Source organism: Homarus americanus, unplaced genomic scaffold (genome assembly GCF_018991925.1).
Source record: "Homarus americanus isolate GMGI-L3 unplaced genomic scaffold, GMGI_Hamer_2.0 scaffold40244, whole genome shotgun sequence".
In the NCBI taxonomy this organism is placed as follows: domain Eukaryota; kingdom Metazoa; phylum Arthropoda; class Malacostraca; order Decapoda; family Nephropidae; genus Homarus; species Homarus americanus.
Window position 1 is genome coordinate 74,230 of NW_024744801.1, and position 9,398 is coordinate 83,627.

Below are 9,398 nucleotides of genomic sequence, written 5' to 3' on the forward strand. Positions count from 1 at the left end.
TGTGTTGTGTACTTGTTTCTTTGTCATAACTCCCTGAACAACGTTAATGAGTTTTTAATTACTATCTTGGCTGTGTATAATGTGAACTCGAATGGCGGGGTGTCTATCAACCTGTAACAGCACCAATATACAAATATCACAAGCTTCACTGGCCAAATCTGCTAAGTTAGGTTAGTTTAGGTTATGCTATTTTGTGTTCAGCTAATTCAATTTGGGATAGACTAGTGTAAGGTGGGTCAATATAGTTTAGGCGAGGTAAGTTTAGGTCTAATTTAGGTTATTTAGTTTAGGCCAGTCTAATTATTAAATTATTTAGGTTAGCGAAGATGAGATGTGGTTAGTTTTGGATAACTTTCTCAGGCTTGGTTTGTTCGAGTTAGGTTAATTTAGGTTAATTTAGGATAACTTTTAGGTTAGATTAGTTTTGGGTACACTGGTTTAAGGTTAGGCTACCTTATTCTATCTTCGGCTATGTTAGTTTAGTTTAAGTATGTAAAGTTAGGGAGGGTATTTTAAACTAGGGTAGGTGAGATAAGTTAATGTGTTAAGTCAGGGTAGGTTAGGTTAGGGTAAAGAGTAGATTAGATTAAGTTAGTCGTAAGTTAAAGTACTTAAGTCAACGTTGCGTAAGTTAGGTAAGGTGGCTTTGCCTCCGCCGTCAGGATGGCCGCGGTGCGGGCGTCTGGTGATGGCGAAACTTAACACGCAGTCACCACAAGTCACCAGTCTCTCTCTCTCACCCTTTCATTTGTGGTTCTCATAATTTTTAAATGTTGATGACTAGTTTAATCAGTAAGTCTACGCATTTAACGACCTTGGTTGTTAAAGCGCAGTAATACATTATAACAACAACAACGTGAGTAATGTTTCTTTTAATTCTTATCTGGTGTCTTGGGAGTATATGAAGTTATGTAGAGGACGCGTTTAAAATCCTAAAGTTCCAAGTGCAATACCATACATTATAATATACCTATGTATGGCGGTAAGATGATGGAAGGCGAAGCTAGATGATGACGACAACCACAACCAAAAACAACAACCACAACATACTTCGTCGTCTTCGTCTAATTATTATTAGTGATATGCGTTGGTGTGAGGGGGCGACAGTCGTACGTGCTATACCAGAAAGCACATTTAATCTAAACAGGTGATGGTTCTCCTTCACCTCCTCCTCTTCATCCTTCCATTCATTTCCTCACACGAGACGGGAGGGGACAGACAAGACAAATGGTATATCGCAACACGCATACAATGTGTTGGTTGGTTGGTTGGTTGTTAGAGGGTGATCACTGACAAGCCTCCTCCTGACTGACTGACTGACTGACTGACTCACTCACTCGCTCTCCCCCCCCCTCTCTCTCTCTCTCTCTCTCTCCTTGGCGCTGACCTTCAGGATGTACAGTAGAGGTGACCATCACGTTGTTGATATGTGACCTCCACCTCTCAGCACCTGACTGGTGATGGTCTCTTCTCCTCCCCCACCCTCCTCCCTGGCCTCACTTCATCTTGCGCCTTCAGCTCCACTTTCGTATTTACAGATTACAGATTGCCCACGAGGGGGCTAGTTTATTGGGCACCCCCTTACATCCTGTGCAAGGTGAAGCGCAGAAGCGTTTACAGTGCCCAACTGGGAAGCATGCGGAGTTCATGCTTGCCTTTATGACTCATGCATTAAGGGCGTAAAGGCCTGAAGGGTCATGGATTTTGTCAGCAAGTTACATAAAGTGACAGAATGATGAGTGTGTGGGGGGGAGGGGAGGGGGGAAATTCCCGGTACAATTTATCTGTTTAGGGCAAAGTGTGGCAGGTCCCTAATAATGTCAAGTGCCAGGCCTGTCACTAAGAGGAGGGATATCTGGTCAGGGAGGGAAGAGGTGTTGGTAACGGCTGGGGACCCGTAGGAGGAGGTCATAGGGCAAATGAGGATGTGGTGAAAGAGGGTGTGAGAGTCGGTTAACAAAAAGTTTACAAACAGTGCGGCCAGGCTCAGGGATGCCAATGTACTAGGCGTGGCGAAGTACAGTGGGGTGTGGAGGAGGTGATATGGTGTGGTGGGGCAGGTACAGTAGGGGTGGAGGGAGGCACATAGGCATTGACAACATTGAGGGACACACCTTTTAGTGTAATTGTGATGGTGTGTGCGTCGACATGCCGGTGGGGTACAGGTAGCCCTGGTGAAGACAGCTCAGACACAGGAGTGGGCGCGGCTTGCGGTGGGTGGAGGACAGGTTGAGGCACCAAGTGTCGTGAAGATGGGGCAGGACTTCGCATGGGGGCAGCAGGACACACCAGGGCAGGCCCGGTAGGCACTACACCAGTAGTGAAGGCCGCCGGCGGTGGAGTAGGCCGTGAGCAGGGGGGGCTCACAGGGAGACTACCAGCTTGTGTCAAACCAGAAGAGAGGAGTGACTGGGTGGCAACAGAGGGCAGGAGTAGGTGGGAGATGGTGGTACAGAGTGTAGCGAAGAGTTGTTCAATACGGTTGGTAAATTCTTGGAAGAGGGATATGATCTGTGTCATGTCACTGTGGGGGGGCACCGGTGGGAGCACAAGGCCTGACAGCCTCAGAGTAGAGACAGGGAGGAGGCCCAGTAGTAGTTGAGTTAGGAGACGGCCGGGACTGCTGTGTTGTAGCCAGGTGAGGCCAGGCAGAGGCAGGTGTTGTTGTAGAAGGCGTTGCTGGAGACAGAGAGACAGAGGGTACACAGGGGGGTGTGGCCCGGAAGACTGGGGGGGGGGGCGTTGTGGTAGACTTGGCCTTCGGGGAGGCTTTTCCCCTGGGACAGACGGGCGATTGGGGCATTGCCGTGAGTCAGCATTGTGCCGGCCGCCACAGTTACAACACCTGGGATTAATTACATAGCCCACCCCACCACTATTAAGGTGGTCTTTGATTTTCTGGGCACAGGCGGCGGAGTTGTGGTTACGTGAACAGAAGCGACATCTCGGCCGATCACGACGACAGCAGGCAGTGAAGTTGTGACCCCAATGAGAACAGACAACACAAAAATGTTCTTATTACCACCATGCTATTGTGTACTATTCCAGATATCACTGAATGTTGGCATAACATTCTCGAGATAAATGTGTAAAGTATATATCAGGTGCCTCAAAGAGAGCTCAGATTCTCAACTGGCTCAGCCATGTTAATATTGTTATTATTATCTACTCTCCATCTGTGTTTTTTCTACAATAAAACTGTTACAATTCAATTCAATACAGTGGGGGGCAGAGTGGGTGGGCATGCACAGAAGGAGCACTCTTTCCTTTCACTTCTGACAATGACAGCGGTTGTGGGAACTTCCCGGTAATGGATGCATATCAGTATACTAGGAGTTAAGCCGCGCATTCGATGCCAGCGTATAAGGGAATGTGTCAGTAGGATGTGGCAAATATTCATCTGCGGCTCATTGGGGGCCACCAAGATGACCTTGTCAAAGCCGTTAACAACAGTACTACGTGTTTCACATACCTCAGAAGTCTAACACTTGATAAAGTTCCGGTTCTTCCCTTGTCGGAATTCAATGCTGAAACCGTGCTGTCTGCAGTACTTCATCATCCAATTAAAGCGTTCCTCTACAGTTTTCAGAGAGTCCTTGGGGAAGTGGAGATTCAGCTTACTTGTGATAGGGTCCATGGCATTGGCGTTTCCACTGTGGCTAGTGTTTCCCATAGAAACATTACCGTCACTGTCATAATCACTGGGGTCTGACTCTTGAAGGGTGTTGGATTCAGTATGACCAGGCAAGTTGGTAATGGCAATAGTATTAGAGATGTCTGCGTCTGCGTGATGAGAGAGCCTCTTCTGGGACGTTTATGTCGACCCCCTCAGCTGGCAAAACTTGCCAGCTGAGGGGGCCTTTGTGGGATGATCGGGAAGTCAAGAGCACCTATATGGGCACGTCTGTCCCCTTGTGTGGTCACGCCACGACTGAACACTTTCGTATTGTGCAATCAGGCGTGGCTGACTGACCTTATTAATGACACGACCTCGGGTACTGGAACCACACCCCTGGGTATGTAATTTAACGTGCTTCATAGCTGGATGGCTGAGTTCTTGATACGTCTTCTCAGTCACTCGAGGTCACTCCTCAGATACTGTCATAAGTCAGTTGCTTTTGTCTCAATCAAATGAAATTTTACATACGACAGCAAGCTTTGAATTATTTTCGGATCACCTGAAAATTAGCTCCCAGCTTATTTCACTGGAAGTTTAACATAACCTAACCAAAACAAACGTACATTAACTTAATGCTAACACTAATCAAACCTAACCTTACCAAACCAAACTAGACCAAACGCTAATCTAACTGGACCCCCCAGGTAGCGTAAGGTTGGTTAATCGTAAGGTGAAAGAGCTGGGGCGGGGTGGCAATTCTCCAGATGATCCAATATTTATTTCGCTAAATGACTGGGCAGACAGACTTAATATAGGCAATGAAGCGAAATTAGAAGACGTAGTAAACAATAGATTAAACGAATTACTGGTTACCTGAAGATTAGCCACCTCAGCTTAATTCACCGGATGACCAAGCTCCCTAATATGATTATAATTATTATTATAATATATTTTTTTACAGAGTTAGCCCACCCGGGCACAGGTCACTGACCCACAACAAGGCCTGGGGGACGAAAATTTAATAATAAAAATAATAATAATAATTAGTTCATAGTAAATAAAATTTATGATAAAAAATAAAAAATTATAAATAAAATAATACTAACAATAATAATATTAACAATAATAATAATAATAATAATAATAATAATAATAATAATAAAGAACCATACAGTATATAAATACAAAATTGGAAAAAAAGATCAATAGTGAGGACGATATATGTACTGTATGTTGTGTTGTCAAAGAGAAACAACTGAGACCCTGCAATTATTAAGACATATTATTGTTTTCTGCCCCCAGGCCTTGATGTGGGGTCACACCTGTGCCTGGGTGGACTAACTTGCTGTACCTGTGATGCCATATGGCAGCAGTGATCTACCTAGGTTTAGGTTAGGTTAGGTTACAAAGCTAGGTTAGGCCAAAGATAGGTTAGGTGAAGTTAAATTAGGTTAAAGGTTCGGTATAGTTAGGTTAGTGAAGTTAGGCTAGGCAGTTAAGTTAGGCTATAGTTTAGGATTAGGTTAGGTGAAGCAGGGTTAGGTGAAGTAAAGTTAGGTAAAAGTTGGGTTAGGTTATAGTTTAGATTAGGTTAGTGGTAGTTAGGGCTAGGTGAAGCTAGGTTAGGTAAAGTTAGATCAGGTTAGGAAAAGATAGGTTAGGTGAAGTTAGATTGCGTTAAAGGTTCGGTTAGGTGAAGATAAGTCAAGTGAAGTAAGGTTAGGTTAGGTTAACGTAAAGGCGGTTAAATCCTCCAGAAGGTGGTGAGGGAGTGAGTGCCTGCTCCATCTGGCCTGTGACAGATGACGGCGACGTGAGGTGTTGTCTCAGTACTGTTCGGTTACGTCACGTGGCAGGAAGTACAGTAAGTGAGAAGTTACGAGTGTTGCTACGACTGACGCCCCAGTGCTCGGGAACCTTCTCATTTGACTTACTGTAATTTGTTAACGGTAGATGGATGAATGGATGGATATATTGATATGTAGAGATGGATGAATCGATGGGTGTATGGAAAGATAGATTGATCGAAAGATAAAATATGGATGGATGAATGAATTGGTGGATAGACATTCAGACAGACAGGAAAACAAATAGATCGATAGATAGATAACATGGATGGATGGCTAGATGGATGGATGAATGGACATGCAGACAGACAGACAGATATAGAAGTAAATAGATCTATAGATAATATGGATGGATGGATGGATGGACAGACAGACAGATGGATAAACAGACTGACATACAGTAGATAGGATAGATAGATACACGAACAGATAGTTAATTAGTAAAATCGTCATACAAGTTTACTTTTAATTCATCATGTATATAAATAATTCAAATACAGTTATACACCATACATATAGAGCCGAATTGTTGTCTCCTGTATAAACCTATCTTAAAAGAACGTGTGTAAAGACCTTAGTTGTTAAAAACACTGAAATACATAATATACTGTACCCCTTAAGTTACAGACATCAGTACAGGTAACACAAGTTCAGTAACACACAGGTAGTCCCAGTGAGTGACGTAATGGACTTAAAGAAAAGTTTCACCAAGTTAGACATATTATTATAGTACCTTAACATACACTAAACCTCGTAAAGTAGTTAACAAATTGCTGTGTGAAATCATCTTGCTTTCACTACCGCCTGAGTGTGTGGAGAGTTACTGTGTGTGGGGGTGAGTGTGTGTGTGTGGGGTTAGTTTGTGGGGGGGTTAATGTGTGGGGGGGTTAGTGTGGGGGGGTTAGTGTGTGTGGGGTTAGTGTGTGGGGGGTTAGTGTGTGCATGTGGGGTTAGCGTGGGGTTAATGTGTGCGTGTGGGGGTCAGCATGCGTGCGTGATAACAGCGCGCGCGGGGTCAAGCGTGCGTGCGAGGCCAGGCGTGCGTGCGGGATGGGCTATGAGTGGCGGGGTCAGTGCGTGCGGAAGTGGGCCATGCGTGATGGGGCCAGCGTGCGTGTAAAATGAAGCGCGTGCGTGGGGGCCAGTGTGCGTGGCAGGCGTGCGTGCGTGCAGGATTTCAGCGTGTTGTGGCCAGTGCGGGCGGACTTTCAGTGTGCGTGGGCGGGTTAGTGCTGGGCGTGGGGTTCAATGGACTGTCTGGGCCAGTGCGTGGGGGCCAGTGTGCGTGGGCGGGGCTGAAGTGGGGCGTGGAGGCTAATGCGGATTGCCTGGCTAGTGAGAGGCTTCCAGTGAGCGTTGGATTACATGCGTGCGGGGGGTTGATGCGGAGTGCGTTATTTAGTGGGGGTGTGGGTTTAGCTTGTCAGGAGAATTTTGAGCTTAGGGGTTAGTGTGTGTTTGGGGTTAGTGTGGGGGTTAGTGTGTGTGTCGATAGTGTGTGTGGCGGGGCTAGTGGAGCGTGTGTGGCGGGGGTTAGTGAGTGTCGAAGTAGTGTGGCGGGGGTTAATGAGAGTGTGTGTGGCGGGGGTTAGTGTGAGTGTCTAGTGTGTGGCGGGGTTAGTGTGAGTGTCGAGAGTGTGTAGAGGGGTTAATGAGTGTGTGGCGGGGGTTATGTGGAGTATGGTTGTGTGTGGCGGGGTTAGTGTGAGTGTGTGTGGCGGGGGTTAGTGTGATGTGTGGCGGGGTTAGTGTGGTGTGTGTGGCGGGGTTAGATGTGAGTGTGTGTGTTGGGGTTAGTGTGGAGTGTGTGTGGCGGGGTTAGTGAGTGTGCGTGGCGGGGTTAGTGTGCGGTGTAGTGGGGCGGGGTGTGTGTGTGGCGGGGTTAGTGAGTGTGTGAGGGGGAGGTGGAGTGTGTGGCGGGGTTGGTGTGTGTGTGGCGGGGTTGGTGTGTGTGGCGGTTAGTGTGAGGTGTGTGTGTGGCGGGGTTAGTGTGTGTGTGTGTAGGGGTTAGTGAGTGTGTGTGGCGGGGTTAGTGTGGTGTGTCGGGGTTATGAGTGGCGGGGGGTTGTGTGAGCGTGTGTGGCGGGGGTTAGTGTGGTGTGTGGCGGTGACAGTGTGTGTGTGGCGGGGTTATGTGAGTGTGTGTGTGGCGGGGTTAGTGTGAGTGTGTGTGGCGGGGGTTAGTGTGGAGTGTGTGGCGTATGTGTGAGTGTGTGTGGCGGGGTTAGTGAGTGTGTGGCGTATGATGTGTGTGTGTGTGTCAGTGAGCGTGTGCATGCAAATAGTGTGAGTGTGTGTGGCGGGGTTAGTGGAGTGTGTGTGGGGGAATAGTGTGTGGTGGGGTTAGTGTGAGGTGTGTGGCGGGGTTATGTGAGTGTGTGTGTAAGGGGTTATGTGAGTGTGTGTGTGTGGCGGGGTTAGTGTGTGTGTGTGTGTGTGTGTGTGTGTGTGTGTGTGTGGCTGGGGTTTGTGGGTGTGTGTGTGTGTGTGTGTGTGTGGCGGGGTTAATGTGAATGTGTGTGGCAGGGGTTAATGTGAGGTGTGTGTGGCAGGGGGTTAATGTGAGTGTGTGTGGGGTTGGTGTGTGTGTGTGTGTGGCTGGGGTTAGTGTGTGTGTGTGTGGCGGGGTTGGTGTGTGTGTGTGTGTGTGTGTGTGTGTGTGTGTGTGTGTGTGTGGCTGGGGTTTGTGTGTGTGTGTGTGTGTGTGTGGGGTTAGTGTGAGGTGTGTGTGTGGGGTTAATGTGGGAGTGTGGCAGGGGTTAATGTGGTGTGTGTGGCGGGGGTTAGTGTGGTGTGTGGCGGGGTTAATGTGAGTGTGTGTGGCGGGGGTTGTGTGAGTGTGTGTGGCTTAGTGTGTGTCGAGTTAGTGTGTATAGGGGGTTAATGTGGTGTGTGTGGGGTTAGTGTGTGTGTGTGTGTGTGTGTGTGTGTGTGTGTGTGTGTGTGTGTGTGTGTGTGTGTGGCAGGGGTTAATGTGATGTGTGTGAGGTTGTGTGAGTGTGTGTGTGGGGTTAATGTGAGCGTGTGTGGCGGGGGTTAATGTGAGTGTGTGTGGGGATGAGTGTGTGTGTGTGTGTGTGTGTGTGTGTGTGTGTGTGTTTGTGTGTGTGTGTGTGTGTGTGTGTGGGGTTAGTGTGTGTGTGTGGCGGGGTTAGTGTGTGTGTGTGTGTGGGGGTTAATGTGAGTGTGTGTGGCGGGGTTAATGTGAGCGTGTGTGGGGGTTGAGTGTGTGTCGGGGTTAGTGTGTATAGGGGTTAATGTGAGTGTGTGTGGGGATTGTGTGTGTGTTGAGGTTGGTGTGTGGCGGGGGTTAATGTGAGTGTGTGTGGCGGGGGTTAATGAGTGTGAGGTTGTGTGTATAGGGGTTAATGTGAATGTGTGTGGGGTTAATGTGTGTGTGTTGTGTGTGGCGGGGTTAATGTGGTGTGTGTGGCAGGGGGTTGTGTGTGTGTGTCGAGGTTAGTGTGTATAGGGGTTAATGTGAGTGTGTGTGGCAGGGGTTAATGTGGTGTGTGTGGCAGGGGTTAGTGTGGGCGTGTGTGGCAGGGGTTAATGTGAGTGTGTGTGGCGGGGTTAATGTGGTGTGTGTGGCGGGGGTTAATGTGAGCGTGTGTGGCAGGGGTTAATGTGGTGTGTGTGTGAGGTTAATGTGAGTGTGTGTGTGGCGGGGTTAATGTGAGCGTGTGTGGCGGGGTTAATGTGGTGTGTGTGGCGGGGTTAATGTGGTGTGTGTGGCAGGGGGTTAATGTGAGTGTGTGTGGCGGGGTTAATGTGAGTGTGTGTGGCGGGGTTAATGTGAGTGTGTGTGGCGGGGTTAGTGTGAGTGTGTGTGGCGGGGGTTAATGTGAGTGTGTGGCGGGGGTTAATGTGAGTGTGTGTGGGGGTTAATGTGGTGTGTGTGTGGCGGGGTTAGTGTGAGCGTGTGGCGGGGT